The sequence below is a fragment of the Lactuca saligna genome, chromosome 3 (assembly GCF_052625555.1).
Source record: "Lactuca saligna cultivar CGN05327 chromosome 3, ASM5262555v1, whole genome shotgun sequence".
Taxonomy (NCBI): domain Eukaryota; kingdom Viridiplantae; phylum Streptophyta; class Magnoliopsida; order Asterales; family Asteraceae; genus Lactuca; species Lactuca saligna.
This window is the reverse complement of record NC_136419.1, coordinates 155,263,895-155,282,402: the sequence shown is the minus strand read 5'-3', so window position 1 is coordinate 155,282,402 and position 18,508 is coordinate 155,263,895. Positions and strand designations below refer to the sequence as shown.

General features: G+C 34.1%; 1 long non-coding RNA gene across 4 annotated transcripts; it reads left to right on the top strand.

Moving 5' to 3' along the window:
* Positions 1–14,303: 14,303 nt before the first annotated feature.
* Positions 14,304–16,813, top strand: LOC145037384 (uncharacterized). 4 transcript variants are annotated; one of them, XR_013678804.1, is made up of 5 exons: positions 14,304–15,050; positions 15,446–15,801; positions 15,966–16,141; positions 16,223–16,460; positions 16,583–16,813. It is a non-coding gene; the product is annotated as an uncharacterized LOC145037384 (long non-coding RNA). The 4 variants fall into 4 exon arrangements; XR_013678805.1 differs by having other exon boundaries at positions 14,305–15,634; positions 15,738–15,801; positions 16,086–16,141; XR_013678803.1 differs by having other exon boundaries at positions 14,305–15,634; positions 15,738–15,801.
* The last annotated feature ends 1,695 nt before the right edge of the window (positions 16,814–18,508 follow it).

Sequence of the window (18,508 nt, the reverse complement as noted above, 5' to 3'; positions counted from 1 at the left end):
TCGAGACACACGAGGTGAGTCTTCTCACTATACTTTACCTGAGTAGGTAACCAGAGTTAGGTGATAGAGTAATTGTATGCTATGTATGTTATGTGTTGTACTGCATTACTTTATATGTTTGATGCTGTGCATGTTTACAGAGTTAGAACCGGAAGGTTCACAGAGTTAGAACCTGAGGGTTCGCAGAGTTTGGGTGCACGGACCCACAGAGTTATAGCCTCGAGTGGCTAATATGTGTTATATGTAGTATTTTGGGAAACTCACTAAGCTTTGTGCTTACAGTGTTGATGTTATTTGTTTCAGGTGCTAGTGACGACCGTGGGAAGGCGCCGGCTTGATCCGTACACACACGTTTGGAGCTTGACATTTGATCTTGGGATTTTGTAATATCTTGTTGAACAATTAAAAAGGGGTTGTTTCTATGAATATTTATGGAATTATGCTTTTATAAAAATCAAAAATTTTGTTTGAAAAATCAGTGTTACATAATCATTTATGTGTTTTAATGGAGTCCATAATTTGTCCTCAAGTTATGGATTTCCAAAGGTCACTCTTATTTAACACACACTTAAAACACATAAGTTACATGAAAATGAAGAGTCTTCATTTTTATGAACCTTTAATTCATAAGTTATGAAATGAAGAGTTTTGCAAAGTTACAAAACTTGCCTTCAAGTTTTGGAATTTGTAAAGTTTCGCACACTTTAATAAACTTTAATTCCAACCCTTAGAGTTTTAATAGTTAAAATTCAACCCTTATACTATTTATAACATTAATGGTTAATTATTATATATATGTATAAGAATAAGTCGTTTTACCATTAGTAGGCCTCATTCACGAAGCCGGTCTATAAGGTGGGTATAAGGTTGTTGCCTATAAAATGGCGACTTAATGGGTGTATACTCTCACCCACCGCTTGCTTGATCGGTGGAGGGTCGTTAGCCGAACGGGTAGAACAATGACTTTAAATCCTCATTAAAAGTATAATGAATATTATAAAGTAACTAAACTCTTTTAATTCCCAATCTTAGTTATTTTAGGAAAAATGTGAACATGGTGCTAGTCCATGGAGTTAACACTTTGTACCTTACCAAGTCGTTGGTGGAGCGTGTGTGGTTAACCGGCACACTAACTAGGACTAGTAAGGATCACGAAGGGTGACTTAATGTTTGTCATAGATCAATGGAGCGTGTGTGGTTAACTAGCACATTGATTAGGTGATAATATTAAGGGTACCAAGTGAATTAGCATGGTTATTCACACCTTGTTTTGTGATCCTCGGCATCCCAGTCACAAAACTTGAAGGGCACAATCGAGATTGAAACATGCCATTGAAAAGTTCAATGAATCTCAAAAGAATCTAGGAATTTCAAATCCAATTAAACCTAATAAATCATTTCGTTTTCATGGTGGAAATTGGTGAATCGTCATTCACCTACCTTTCAAATATATTATTACTTAGATTACGACATCCCTCTTCTAAGTGTAATATATTGTGATTGGATCCTAGCCTTAATATTACATTTGGGTGTCTTATTAAGGATCCTAAATATCTAATCTAAACTTACTCTCTTCTTTCAGATGTCTTCCAACACTAATGCTTCGGGCTCTAACCCAACTGGTTCTTTCTCTCTCATGAATCTTTATGGGAGGGTCATCTTTGATGGTTCCAACTTCATGGATTGGATTAGGAACATCAAGATGGTTACTCGTTATGAGGACAAGGAATATGTCCTCGATAAGGAGTTAAAAGAACTTGATGAGTCTACTGCTACTCCTGAGGAGATCGCTGAATTCAGGACTCATGAGAGAGATGCTACTAAGGTGGCATGTATCATGATGGCCACGATGACAGCCGAGCTCCAAAAGTCGTATGAAGATTTCTACCCTTTTGAGATGCACCAAGACCTGATGGAAAGGTACCATCAGAGTGCTCGTCAGGAGCGGTATGAAATAATCTCCTCCATAATAACTACCCGCATGAAGGACGGTGAATCTGTCACGGGCCACATCCAAAAGATGCAAAGGTATGTGGACCGTTTGCTGAAGCTGAATGTTAACATCCCTGAGGAGTTGGCAATTGACATCATTTTGCACTCCTTGCCTTCTTGTTATGATCATTTTCGAATGACATATCATATGAACAAGGAGGAAGTTACCCTCAGCAAGCTTCAAGGACTCTTGAAGACCGTGGAATCCGGTCTTAAGGGTAAGGCGGTTGTTACCTCTAACATCTACCCCTGTTTTAGCTATTGGGCAAGGCAAAGGGAAGAAGAGGAAGCACCCTTCAAAGAGTACCAAGGGAAAGTCTCTTGAAGGCTCCTCATCAAAGACCAAGAACGGTTCTGTCACTCCTTCTGCCATTCCCAAGGATGCTGAATGCTTTTATTGCCATGAAAAGGCACACTGGAAGCGAAACTGCCCTAAGTACTTGCAGGATCTAAAGGATGGGAAAGTGAAACCCACCCATGCAGGTATTTACACTATATTGTCTAATTAATCAACATATTCTAACTCTTGGGTGCTTGATACAGGATGTGGTATTCACATATGTTCTGATTTGCAGGGCCTAAGAAGAAGTGAGGATGTGGAGCACGGGAAGATAAACTTAATCATGGGGAATAGGAAGGCTTCACCTGTTTCCAAGATTGGAGTTTATACTTTGTTGCTTAATAATGGGTTAAAATTAGATTTAAATAAATGTGTGTACTCGTCTGAAATGGCGAGGAATATTATTTCTTTTCATGCTTTGTACAAACAAGGTTTTACCTTTTCGTTTGATAATGAATGTGGTGGTATTAATGCTTTCTTTAAAAATGTGTTTTATTTTAAAGCATTACCTTGTGATGGTGTGTATGAAACTGTGTCAATTGTAGACAACTTAGGAAATAATGTGTTGTATATTGATTCTTCTACTAGCCTAGATAAAGCATCATTGTGGCATTATCGTCTTGGACATGTAAACAAGAAACGCATAGGCCAACTCCAAAAGAGTGGAGTCTTGGAATCATTTGACCTTAAATCGGATGATAATTGTGAATCTTGTCTGCTTGGAAAGATGACAAAATCACCTTTCACTGGAACTTGTGAGATGGGTGAGGGTTTGTTGGACCTAATACATAATGATGTATGTGGGCCATTCAAAACCGCCACAAGGGATGCTAATCGGTATTATGTGACTTTTATTGATGATTTTAGTAGATATGGGTATGTCTACTTAATCAAACATAAGTCGGAAACCTTTGAAAGGTTTAAGGAATTCAAACAGGAAGTAGAAAATCAATTGGGCAGGAACATTAAGATGCTTCGATCTGATCGAGGTGGTGAGTATCTTAGCACCAAGTTCCTTGACTATCTTAAGGAGTGTGGGATTGTCTCACAATTGACTCCTCCCAGGACACCACAGCTGAATGGTGTAGCTGATAGGCGTAATCGAACTTTGTTGGACATGGTTCTCTCTATAATGAGTCGAGTTTCGTTACCAATCTCTTTTTGGGGGTATGCCTTAGAGACTTCCGCCCATATCCTTAATCTAGTCCCTATAAAGAAGGTTACCAAAACACCTCATGAGATGTGGACTGGGAAGGTTCCCAATTTGGACCACATCAAAATTTGGGGTTGCGAAGCTTTCGTGAGGCGTGAAACTCATGATAAGCTTGAACCCCGAAGTGAAAGGTGTATTTTCATCGGCTACCCACAGAAATCCTTCGGTTACCTCTTCTACAGACCCAGTGAGAATGTGGTCTTTGTAGCAAGAAGCCGGATCTTTCGCGAGAAAGAATTTATAAGCCAAGGAGACAGTGGGAGGCAGATTGATCTTGAAGAAATTCAAGAATCAATTGGTGAAGGAACCTCAAACACTAGCAATCAACCTGAGGAGGAAACTCCTGTTGATCCAGCTGACGAGTCTGTACCTCCGAGGCGTTCCACACGGGTTAGGAACACACCTTCGTTTTATTATGGTTTTCATATTACTACGGAAGGTGATACGTTTACCAGTGATAGTACATTGGTAAATTTGGATGAACCCAGCAGTGTTAAGGAAGCCATGGCAGGCCCGGAGTCTGCTAAATGGAAGGAGGCTATGGATAACGAGATACAGTCCATGTATGACAATCAAGTTTGGAACTTAGTTGACCATGTACCAGGCCGTAAAACTGTCAGGTGCAAATGGATCTTCAAGAAGAAGACAGACATGGAAGGAAAAGTGCATACTTATAAGGCTCGACTGGTTGCGAAGGGTTTTACTCAAACTCAAGGTATTGATTATGATGAAACCTTCTCGCCGGTAGCAAAGATTAAGTCTATTAGGGTTATGTTAGCCATTGCAGCATTTCATGATTGTGAAATATGGAAAATGGATGTCAAAACCGCTTTCCTTAATGGAAAGTTGGCTGAGGATGTGTACATGAATCAGCCAGAGGGTTTTGTCAGTGCAGAGTATCCTAATAGAGTATGCAAGCTTGAGAAATCCATTTATGGATTAAAACAAGCATCTCGTAGCTGAAATCTTTGTTTTGATGAGAAGGTAAAAGAGTTTGGCTTCTCGAGAAGCGAAGATGAGTCTTGCGTGTATGTCAGAGCTAGTGGGAGTATAGTTAGCTTCTTGGTACTGTATGTGGATGACATACTACTCATAGGACATGACATCCCAACCTTGCAGGAGGTTAAGTCCTGGCTTGGGAAGTGCTTTGCTATGAAGGACCTAGGGGAGGCTACCTATATCCTAGGGATAAGGATATTAAGAGAAAGGAGTAGAAGACTAATTGGACTTAGTCAGAGTATCTACTTGGATAAGGTGTTGAAAAAGTTCAACATGGAGAATTCCAAGAAAGGAGATTTACCGATCCAAAGCAATACCAAACTAAGTAAGACTCAGAGTCCGAGTACAGAGGCAGAGATAGCTGAGATGAGCCAATTACCGTATGCTTCTGCAGTTGGCTCGATCATGTATGCTATGACTTGTACGCGTCCTGATGTGGCATTTGCTTTGAGCATGGTCAGCAGGTATCAGGGAACCCTGGCAAGGCTCATTGGACAGCGGTAATGAACATTCTCAAGTACCTGCGAAGGACTAAGGATTGGATTCTTACCCTTGGTGGCAGTGATGACTTGAGAGTATTAGGGTATAGTGATGCTGGTTTTCAGACGGATAGGGATAATTTCCGCTCTCAGTCAGGCTTGATATTTACCTTAAATGGAAGGACTATTTCTTGGAAGAGTTCCAAGCAGGAGACGGTGGCTGATTCGACTTGTGAATCAGAGTATATAGCAGCGAGTGAAGCAGCGAAGGAGGCGATATGGCTAAAGAGCTTCATCGGAGACCTTGGAGTTGTACCAGCTATTAAGGAACCTATAGAGATTTTCTGTGACAACAATAGTGCAATTACCTTAGCCAAGGAACCAAGAGATCATGGCAGATCTCGACACATTGATAGAAAATATCACTTCATAAGACACAAGATTGAAGAAGGACTCCTTGTGACAAGGAGGATATCGTCGGATGAGAATCCTGCAGATCCCCTTACGAAGGGACTGACGAGGGTTAAGCATTTTCAGCATGCGAGACGCATCGGGCTGAGGGACGATATTAGTTTTGCAAATTAGATAGTTTTCCTGAAACTTGTAAAATGTAATCGACGTTTGATGATGAATAAAATTTGTGATTTATTTATAAGTAAAGTGTTACTATCATTGTCAATTATTTACTATTGTTTCAGTTTTGCATGTTTTGACTTCCAGAATAATTAATTTATTCAAACCTCCACAATCGATCATACGTCGGAAGTAGGTATGAATCAAGATTGTCATGAATTAGGTTTGTAGATGCCTTAAAGGTGTTTAGACATGGCAATGGTTGCTGCAACATTCATGAGTACTCATAAGTTATGAGTATTGGTATAAATCCACGCTCACTTGTATTACTTCGTGGAATTTATCTCGAGTGATCGTGAGACGATAACATCATATAAATCTTTAAACCTAGAGATATGAGTTGTTACCTATGAGTTAGTTGTGCATTGATTGTACGTAAATGCATCAGTAACTTGATGTTATAAAACGTGCCTTTGTGTACAATTCAATAAGTAGTAGAACAAGCATATCAGTCGAAGTTTATCTGTTCCTTCTAGAAATAGAAGCGATATCTGGGCCCCTCAATGATTTTGTGTTGACCCATGTACCAGGCCTGGTCAGAACTAAACCGATGTGTTCAGTGAAGTTCTTCGTCAAACAAATCGGAAAATCGAGAAACAACTGCTAGACAATAAGCAAGACATAGTTCCATGTGTTTGTCCAGCTGATATCATGAGAACAGAGGATTATGTGATCACTTATCTAAAACGGCGCTTCATAGTTCAACAGAGTCTTCATAGTTCGAGGGAGTTTTCGAGAGCTACGATTGCTGGTTGGTTCCTGAAGTTATAGGCAAATACAGTTATTAGACTTAACCAAGTGGGAGTCTGTTGGATAAGGTGTCTAAGTCCATAACTTATTTGGTATATACTTGACCCGACCGGCATGGTCCATTTGGGTTGCATCTCATCCAAACTATTATGGATAATTTTATGAGAGTTATACACATATGTTTATTAATATATTATGAGTTATAATATATTAATATGAAGTTACGTTATTTAATTAGTTTTAGTCCTAAATTAATTATGAATTAATTTAGAGATTAAAAGGAAGACTAATTAGATTATGGGCTATTTGTTTTATATAGTGTGGGCTAATACTCATTTGTTAATGGGATAGGCTTATGTGGAAGTCCATGGATGATCCATAGAGCTTTTAACCCATGGATCCTTGGAAAGGAAAAGACATGGGTTATTAGGGTTTCACCCTAACCATGCACACTATATAAGCATGATTATGGAGCATGAAATGGAGCCTAAGAGGAAACTAGTGAACTAGTGTGTGTGTGCTTGTGTGTGGCCGATTTTATACAAGTGTGTATACTCTCTCAAAGTTTTCCAAGAGTTTGTGGTGTTTTGTGATTCCATTTGAGGCATTCACACTATTGGTGCTTGGCCCTCAAACTCCTTAGAACCAAACTCACCAAAAGGTATGTAATCTCTTCTAACTCTTTTATGTTGAAATGTTCCCCATGCCATCTTAGATAGGTTATAAACCTTGGAAAATTATTATTTTGCATGTATTTAGACAAACATAGATCCAAGGTTTATTAGGGTTGAATGCACACTTAGGAAGTGTTAGATTGCTCAAAACCCAACAGTTTATACAACATGAAATCTCGTGGGACGTTAGTTGGTTCGAACAAATGTAAAGAGGATGATGATCGAAACATATAGTCGAACGTCAAGGCAACAAACACCACCGATGATAGACTTCAAGTCAGGTATGTAACGATTTGTCGATTTCTAGAGAGACAACATAGTTCATTGCGAAAGAGAAGAAAATGCTTGTCTGTGGAGAAAGGAGGAGCAAAGATGTGGTAGAAAGAGAGGCAAACGAAAAAGCACGAGTTGTTTTAGAAAAAACAAAACAAAAGAGCATGAAACAAACAGAAGACGGCACGTAAAGAAAGTGAAAAGGTGTCAGGTGGTGCAAGGCCCTAAATCAGTTAAGGGAAGATAAGATGTGTGAGCAATAGGTAAACAAGGATGACAATGCAAAGCCATCCTCCAAATAATAATTATATAGAGAAAACTAATATATATATATATATATATATATATATATATATATATATATATATATATATATGTATGTATACACACACACACTAGCCGTTTGTCCGCGCCAAGTGATAGGTGCGAATAATTTCATTTAGAAATTAGTTTTAGATGCGATTAGTTATTTTGCACAAATAATTTTCTTTAATATATGATCTTTTTCAGTGTGTAGATAATAATTATTTTTATTTATTAAAAATGGTTTGATTTCGATATCATATCATATTCAAAATACATGTTTTGGCAAATAATTTTATAATGACAAGTTGATTCTTTATGGTGAAAGACGAATATTAATTTCAATGAAATCTTTACAACGATTAGTTTTCTTTTGGAAACATGTGATATTCCAAATAACACATGTATTAATCGTGATATATCAATTCTCATTTTATAAGTACATTAATATTTTGGTTTAAAAATAAAAATAGGTTATATTAGTTAAAAATAAATTTATCTTAAAATGAAATCATAGTTTTCCAACAATTTAATAAAAAAACACTTTCCGATCTTAAAACAAAACCAAAAGTGTACGTTTTATTAAAGACAGTCGATTTACATACTATAGTTCAATACATATCGATTGAAGGCAAACGGGCAACAAGCTGCGCCGCTAGCCCTTTCTGGATGGCAAAATCAATTCTTTTGAAAACAACATTTGTGGATCTAGGAGATATGACATTAGAATACATGACCCGTTGGACTCTATTAAGGAGCTTCACCGCCGCTGGAGCGAGAAAACCAAATGTATCGAATGCAAAAGGAACAAACACATGTTGATTTTCTCTACATGCATTCTCGTGCTTTACTACTTTGCACGCATCAACTTTCAAAGCGGCATGCCCAACTGTGAAACCCCCGCTACCCAAACCAACGAGAGGAGAGACCCCAGTAAGATCCACGCACGCATGATTCCCTCCTATCTATCCAAAGACCAAAATGTTAGCCGGTCTAAGTGTGGACCTGCCATCCTGCGGGTCCGTCAAAAAGTTCACTGGTGCTTCTTTCTTCACAGAAATACCAACACGCCGACAAGCATCAAAGAGAACATCCAGAACCACATCATGTTTATACATGAAATCAGGGAGCTCTCTACAATGAATCGTGTGTTCCCTAAATGTATCCAAACATGTCTTTTGACAAACTGGGCATATTTCATCAATTGGGAGTATGGGAATCATGAGGCGGTAATGAAGGATAGTTCGGTACTCCACAGGAGAGATGTGCTGGCCAAGACCATCAATAGGGATAGTTAGCAGAAAATCCTGAGCATGAGGCGCCCACAGACACTCAAAGACTGCTTTCTATCTGACAGTCATGTCGAAGTTGACTTCTATATCTTGGACGATTTTGCTAAAAAGGGCACACGCCAAAGCTTTTTGGGATTTAGGGGGGCGGTGTCCTTATTAGTGAAACCGCTACAGTCAAATCCCAGAATCGTATCGCGAAGACGAGTCATAGCACATAGGTAATCCGAGTCCATACCACATATGCCACTGTCACGTAAGATGTGGTCTTCTAATGCCCAAGATTGGGCCCTCGAGGCTACAAATGCGTAGGAGGAAACCTCGTAGGCCGACTATAAACCCAAACCACCGAAACGAATAGGTAAGGAAGCCAAGATCCACTGAATGTCTCCAAAGAAGGGGCCTCCACATACCATCATATCCTCGATAGACCTGCGCAATCCTTTGTCAAAGAATAATGCTGCCTCTTCTAAGTGTACCGACTGGAATGTCCTTAAACCAAAGAAAAGTTTTGCAATGCCCATATATGATCGAAGCAAAAGAAGCTCACTCTGCGGGTCACATAGTTGTGGAAGAAGGCCCATCAAATCAACAACATTGACTGCTCTCTTCATGGCAAACCCGCTAATAAACCTCGCGTCTCTGCTAACACCCCCTCCCCCCCCCCCCCCCCCCCCCCCCCAATTAAGCGTATGGTTCGAGCGTTTTTCCATTTAAAAAAATAATTTGTATCTTTTGCAACTCACGGAAAATCAACATATTTAAACAATATATTTATAATGAGTTAAGTTGATATAATTTATAAATAATAGTCATATTTAAGCAATATGTTTATAATGAGTTAAGCTGATATAATTTATAAATAATAGTATAAATGAAACTTATAAAATGAATTGGTTATTTTAATAGTCTTGCATAAATAAAGGGGTCAATGTCAAATAGGTATAAAATTACTAAAAACAAAATAAATTAAGTTTTTGGTTTATTTTTTCAATTGAAAAAATCATTTAAACATTATTTGTATACGTTAATTTCTTACAAGAAAATTAATGGCATTGATTATTAGCCGTCGTTTGTTTAATCAAACATCATTTCTATTCTTCAAACTAAAAAGGTTCACTTTGACATTCATAGTCCGACGATGTTGACTTATAAGAATTTGTCATAATTAATTTTGTAATATCATGACAAACATAAAAGTGGAAGATGATTGGAACCATAATGCCAACAATTAGCAGGGCAACTGGAGCATGAACAATTTGAACTCCAAAAATTCTTTTTTACTTTTACAATACCATGACTTTAGCTTAAACCTAGGTTTTTAGTTGAAATTCCAAATTCCACGCAAAGAACTAATAAATAAAAGAATTATAGAAATAGCAAAAAATGGCAACATACTTTCTGTATTAATATAAGCATATAGTTTCAATTCTTTCAATAATGGTGATGTAATGAAAAGGAATTAAAATATTATCCTATAAACCACTAAAAACGAAAATATAATGTTATTTCATGCATTTACTGTATTACAATGTTAATATGTATGTCAAGAATGGATACTTTAAACACACATATGGTATAAAACTTGACCAGATTTCATAGGTTGATCAAGCCATCAACATTGCATATCAAGTAATTGGAATCAGGAGAAAAATACTAAATATACTAAAGATACTTGGCGTAAGATAAGCCTTAGAGGGAAAGAAGTATTGATGTATTACCTATTTCGAGTAGGGACGGTAGCAGGGACGGTCATGGATGGCCAAGGTTGATGGTGATCCAGTAAAAACCTACAAAATCAGAAACTATTAGAATCAGAACATCATCTTTCCATAAAATAAAAGGTGTTAGAATCAGATACGGAGAAGAAAACCATGAAGAAAAAATCATTCCTTAAATTACATCAAGAAACGGAATAATTTATCATTTTAAAACCAAAAACTCTAAAATCATTTTTTGTGGACAAATATTTGCCTCTGCATTAGAAATTGTGGGTTGGAAGCATCGGGTGATGGTGGTGAAGATGGGTTGGTGAAGATATTTATCCAGGATTTATGAACAGAAACTGCGAGATATGGGCAAATGTCGAGATAAGGAATGAACAGGTCAAAACAATATCGCATTGACTTTTTCTATCGATAAGTTTGATTTCTCTACTATGTATAAACCTGTTGTATTTGTTGCTTTAAGGGGTGTACCTCTTAAAATTCAACAATTGAAGTTAAATGCTTATTAAGGGGTATATATATATATATATATATATATATATATATATATATATATATATATTCTTAATAAAAGACTCCTTAAAGTGCGCATCTTATTAAACCATTCTTCTGCCACGTGTCATCTTTTTGTTCAACCCGGTTTTGGTTTCCCGCTCTAACTTCTCTCTATGTAACGCTATGTCCAATTTTTTTGATTATTAAGTATCCCATAAAATCAGCAATGAATCTTTAGTAAATCAAGCTTATAGCAAGAAATCAGGAGTACAATTTTTACTGAGATCTTCTATCATCTTCCTATGTATAAGACGATGTGCTCCCTATGGTTTTTTATTGTGACCGCTGCTGCTGCTCCTCTCCAAAATCCTAATCGATCCACAACCTCGATAGGTAATTGAAAATAAGTGGTACTTTGTTTCTCATTCGTCTTCTTTTTTGATTTTATATGATTGACTGCTTTATCTGTTCGTGTATCTTTTTCTCATTCATCTCTTTCAATTGAATGTCTATGGATCTATCTATGTTCCTTTGTACGGAATAATGATTTTCCTAATTGGCTTTCATTATTCACTAAAAATTTCTTTGTTAATGTTGTTTATAGACAAACACACCAAGTGTTCGATAAAATTCCTCAATGAGGTATATGGTTTTTTTAGATTTATTATGTTCTTTAAATGCTTGATCTAGATGTGTAATCAAAGTATTTTTTTAATACAACTAATGGTCCTAACAAATACCTCCAACTTAGTGAGGAAATCATGTACACTTTATGCGAATGTATTGTAGATGTTTCTCCACAACTTAATCTCTTTATTATAGGATGAACCTATGAATGGGAAAATGGAATATATATATGTATGGTTTATGTGAATATTAATAAGAATCCTCACTGTGGTTATTATCATTTATAAGAAAAGTTATCCGATTAAAAAAGATTACTGTAGCTTATATGACTTTTGTCTTGTGTCAGGTGGAAAGCATCAAGAATAGGTAATAACAAAAATTACTAAAAACGTTTTCTGGTCCTTTCTCCATTGTTGCTGGTACTATTGTTAGGGATAAACATATGACCTTGAGTTCATCTTCGTACTATAGGCTTTTTAAGAAAGGTAATAACTCTTCCACCAGAAAAAGAAAATAATTTATTTTTTGATTGATTGTCAAAAATTTACTTGATCTGAAAGGGTCTAGGATGCATTGTTGTTACTGGGGTTATTAATTTGAAAATGTCTGGGAGATTGAAGGTTTTTTTGCTTATAATTTTAGTATTATATGGCTTTTCTGGAATAAAAGAGTGGATAAAAATAGAAAAGAAAATATGATCAGGTGTAATAAAATAAGCATAGGACACAAAAAAAAATATGGTGAATTAAAAATGGCAGACACGGATTGAAGAATAATAGAGTTTGGAAGTTCTGGTGCAAAAATTAGATTAAAGGTCAAAATGGTCTTTTTGGGATATGTCAGTTTTTACAGGTTTGCTCTCATTAGGTGCAAGAACTGTGACTATGCTTGGCATAAGAATAGAAAGGTTTGGTCTAATCTTTCAAAGGATTGGTGCGATAAAATTATTAGAGGGTATTTCGGTCATTTATGGATCATAGATTTGGTGTAACAAAAATGCTAATCCTAATTGTGTATCTTCATCTCTTGGTTTATTCCATCAACAGATTTATCAATATATTTACATGCTTTAATGAGAATGCCAATCTGTTACTTTTGATCTAATTAATTGTATATGTGATGTCCTTTTAGAAAGCTACGTACATCATGGTTACACTAGGGACTCATCACAAGGAAAAGTCTCCCCCTTACAATATTGTCAGATATACCTTTACAATATTGTCAAATATACCCTCACCATACTCAAGAAAAAGGTACCATATGTAGTTCCACGAATCATGGTATGTTTACTTGGAATCTTGATTAATTCTGCCATTTTTTTAAACAAATCTAAACTTCTGGAAACCATTTTGATTGTGTAGACAGGGACAGTCTGAAATGGAAGCTATAATAAACCTACATGCAAAGTAGTCGGTTAGAGATTTGAACCGTTGAAAATGTACCGAATTTTTTTTAAAAAAATGATCCGTTTTTAGAGTAAACATAGTATAAGTCACAAAGCACAAATACAATTTTGTATTTTAATATATTTTATGTAAATTACAAAAAAAAATTCTTGTGGTTTTATATTTTCTGTGTTTTGTCCAATATTTAAAAACTTTTTTAATTTTGGTCTCATCATCAACGTTTGCAAAATATTTTCAGTTTTAAAGCAAAACTATTATCTATAAATGCAAGACAAGAGGGTGTTTCTTAAATGGGTTGCCACGATTCGCAGTAAGCTCTCTCCTTTCATATTAATTTAAACTAGGTTATAACACGTGAGAACCACGATTATAAAAAAAGAATTAAACTTTCATAAGAAAACTAATAATTACTATTAAATTATTTTAAATAAATTTTTTATTAAAATATATATTTTTTAATTATATAAAATTATAATAATTGATTAAAATGAATATGTGAAATTTGAAGATAAAGGTGCAGGAATTTTTTGGATCTAATTGGGTAAAAAAATGAATCCATGATTTTAATATCCATAAATTTAGTGGTTACATATGTAATTAATGGTTATATATGTACATCGGAGAAGAAGTATAAGCAACACTTTGGTAAAATATTAATTAGGAAAAACAAAAGATTAACAAGTGACATATTATTAATTAGTATGTTTAAAAGAATGATACATAACAAAAAAAAATATAATTCTTTTATTAGAATAGTAATATATAATTGTTTAAATAAAATCAACTAAGGTAACTTAGTTAGACTACAAACATATTAATAAGAAAAAAATTGAAAATACAATAGTATAATTTGTATTCTTTTTCAAAGTACAATGTGAAAATAGAAGTGTTTTCTTAGCATTAGCCTTTTATATATATTAACTGTGGTATCCACGGTTAATATATATAGAGATAGATAGATAGAATTAGGTTCATATATGAACACTATCTATTGTGTGAATGTGTGAATCATTCTTAACCAATCAATAGAGAGGGGTATTATAGTAAATTTAACAATTAATTAATTAATTACCTATAATTATAAACCTATATTTGTGGCATAAAAACCCATATTATAAGCTTTGATCATCATTATTCCCCCAAAATTTAACACGCTCGTCCGAAATCCATGGCTGCCTCTAACCATCTACGCTCTCTAATCTCCATATCGCAGATGAATAAAATAAAGTCAAACCCTTTTTCTGCCTTTGTTCTCTAATTCTTATATTAATATCAGTCATGTTCACCGATTGGGGAAGAAAAACGCAACCCTACATCTCAGACTAGATTGAAGATGAGGATGGTTGTTGAACGAAAACTCTTCTCCCTCTTTGGATTTCAGTTTTTGCTTATTTATTTTGTATCTTATTCTGATTTAGATTTGCTATGATGAAGTAAGAGTTATAGACTTATATGGACAAATTATCTCTAGCCCAGATATGAAACTTCCTGATCAAGAAGAGAAGATGATCATATATTTGTAAGCCTTTATTGGCAACAAGTATACACATAATTAAGGAGATCGGATCTGTAAATAAAAAGAATTGATGAATCATGTTATAGAGTAATCTTTTATTATTACATGGTTGATAGGAGGTTTTGGTCAAATTGTGTGATGGGCAGCAATAGCTTCATATATTCCACAAAAAGAATTAGTAACAGTTTCATTTACTAGTTTTTATAATCTATATATGTTACTATTTACTCGTGAAGAAAATATTTGGGGCACTTTCAGTCACAAGATGGTACACCTTAAATGTGGGAGGTGGATCCTGATCAGTATTCTAGTGTATATAGGATGAAGATATGAGGTAAAAAGGGATTCTCTTTTTGTTCTGCTACGTGACTTCCATATATCATTAAATATTTCTCTTTTAATAATATTTTTAATGTTTTTATATTGTTTATATGATTCCTTGTAAAACCAATTCAGTGATAACAAAAATTATGTTAAAGAAAACTCAAACTTAAAGTTAATCAAATAAATTAGAACTTGATTTTCAAGTTAGAAATAGAAGAAAACTCAAAAAAAAATGGAAACCAGCGACCTTGCTATTGTTTATCTAAAATGACAGTTCTCTAAAGGGGGTTTTCTTTAACCGGTGACCTTGTATGTAGTCCCACTCCATCCTCTTTTGAATTTACACTTTACGATTTGTTATAAAATGTCAATTCTTGATGTACTCTTTATTCTTGTACTTTATAGGATGAAAGAATGGTTGATGTCTATTCGATATTTAAAAGGAGGTAAGGATATGGTGGAACACACAGGTCATTGGTACTTAAGAATGGAGATTATAGTCGGAGAATCTTCAAGAATAAAGGCACAGATTCCTGAAAACTTCAAGTCTAACCTTTGTTCTTCTCTAAAATAATAGACACACAACTTATTCTTGTAAGAATAGAATGTGTTCTTTTTCGAATAAGTGTTATTGTCATCAAGTTGTTTAAACTGAATAAATTTTGCACTTGTTCTTTAATTCTTACTTTAACCTCAGTTAAGGAGAATGGAATCCATTATTCTTCGTTTCACTTGTTGATTGCGATTCAAAACTCAAGAAGGTACCGACTCAAAAATTTTAAAGTCAAGTTTTTTTTTCTTCTAATTCTAAGTATATAAAAAATTCATAGAATTCTTGTGATCAAAATAAAGAAATTGATATGATTTATCAGTTTTGGATGCATTTTCCATCACTATATCATGTCTTTTTGTCATTATCATGTAGCTTTATTCGTATTAGTTAAATTAAAGCTACACTTAAACAAGTATGTTTGTCTATGGAGTTGCACCCAATATAAAGAATAATGAGGGGGTCTGATTCTTTGATGGGTATTTGCTCCAATAGAAGATCATATCACAACCGCATGAGTTTCGAACCCAAATGGAGTTGCTTTGTCTCATGTAAGAACCCGTTTCCTATCTATATTATGACATGAAAACATGCTTATATGTGTATATATATTGTTTGTGGTTTCATTACAGGGTGATTATGGTTATGGCTAAGCACCATATGGACCTTATGCTCTTGTTGGCTCACTTATGCCAACGGTAGGTCAAGATGGTCAACTCTATGGGCCCTGACATTACTTGTACCTTACTTCTTACTTCCTACCAATGACTCATATAACCCCTTACTCTCTTGCCACTCCAAAAGGTTAGGTTACTCAACCTAAAGATGAACTTGCTTTATCTTTGGATACAACTAAAGGAAACACAAATGGTGAGAATTTATTGTTTTCATTATGACTATACATCATTCTCTTGAATGTTCTTGTGCTATTTCACAACATATGATACCTCATGTCTGTTTGTGTGTTTTAAATGAATGATTTGGGTGTTTAGGTTCAAACATGAAGATGTAAAGATAGAGGCATGAGAAAACCATCAAAAACAAAAGAAGATTCTTCAAGAATGATGACAAATTCTAAAAGAATGTATTATATATCACGTTTTTTTATATTCTTCAAAAATGATGACAAACTCTTGAAAAATGTAGTATATAGGGTTGTGCATATTCTTTAAAATTTTGTATATATATGTTATTGTTTTATGTTTACTTATTCTATTTTTTTAGTAATTCCTTCTAACTCTTTCTTATTCTTACAAAATATGATATAAAGAATGCAAAACATGGTACAATTCTCATAGAATACTCTTTCCTATAATTCGATTTTTATTACCTTTTTACATTATTTATCGGGAGAATATCAATTTTTCAATAAGAATTATTGTTAATTTAATGTAATTCGTTGTTATTAAAATTATATACACAAGCGTATTCTTTAAGAATTTCAATTTACAAACAATCACTAGATTGCATTCAAATTCATTAAGAATGAGAGGACATATTAAGAATCTTAATTTACAAAGAATCACTAGACTACATCCATATTCTTTAAGAATGAAATGACTATATGTGTATATGGTTTTATGATCCGAATCAACGTTATAAAAAAAATAGCTAATATAGATTTGAATAAAAACTAAGGAATCGTAACTACCTAGATAATAGCAACTTCCTTACTTGATGTTAATAAAAATGTTTATAATGTCCTTAAATACAAGTTTTTTATAATAAAGAATTGTTCATGTGTGAAGCATCACACAATAACTATGGTATACCATAAGAATCTTAGTTATTAGGAATTATAATCCAATGATCCAAATCTAGTCATACAATCACGCAATACTTGTAATTCATATTTAATCCTAACTATATATATATATATATATATAGGAAATTAAGTGACAATAGATGACAGACTGTGCAATATCCACTAAGTTAAGCTTCCAATGTACTCCAATAACAAATTTTGATACATGAATATTGAAGTAAAGACTATAAATCAAAGGTATTCATGATTAAAAATACTAGTAAAAAATTATTTCAAATGATGGTGTTATATAAACTAAATTTAACAAAGAATCTTGATAATTGATTTTATTCTTAAAAATTGGCAAAGAATAAATAGTTGCATTGTTTTTTTTTTAACGGGTAACTTTTCGAAGCACTGTATTTTAAACATTTTATTGTTCCATATCTAATCTTAGGCTTGTAATAAAATAATATTAACATTTCAAATATATTTGTACATTATAAACTATTTAATATATTGGTAATGTATAATTATATCTTTAGTATCCATTTTTTTATACTACATGCAATTTGTATTTTGTGTTAATGAGTAATTTTATATAAATAATCGAAAACTAAAAAAGAAAAACAATTATATTTTTTATAATATGTAACAGAAAGAATAAAAAAATGCATATGTTAAAGGCTGTTGAAGAGATGAAAACCCTCTGAAAAGTCTTTTACAAGGGAATTTGATATACAAAGTTCCTTAAGCACATCATTTTCATAATTTATATGAAAGTTTTATATGGAATTTAGTTAGTATTTTGGAGTATCCAACTGTTTGTGCTCTAAACATATTTTCTCTAGCATCAACTACATTAATTCGATCTAACTGTTAAACCTAGCAACAATTTGCCTTTTTAGTTTTGATTCGTAAGTATAAAATGGTTCATAGAATCTTTATTTGGCTTTTGGAATATTTTAGATAAAACACAAATTACTTTTGATATATAATTTCTTTTGAGAGTCATATATAAACCGATTTTTCAACTATTACTTTTTTGGGTGCATGTCTTTGGATGCACATAATACCATCCCTATATGGCTTTTCATTATACTCATCCCCACATAACGGGGTCCTACCTTTCCGGAAAATCCCCACGCTAACATCATCAAATAATATCCAATTA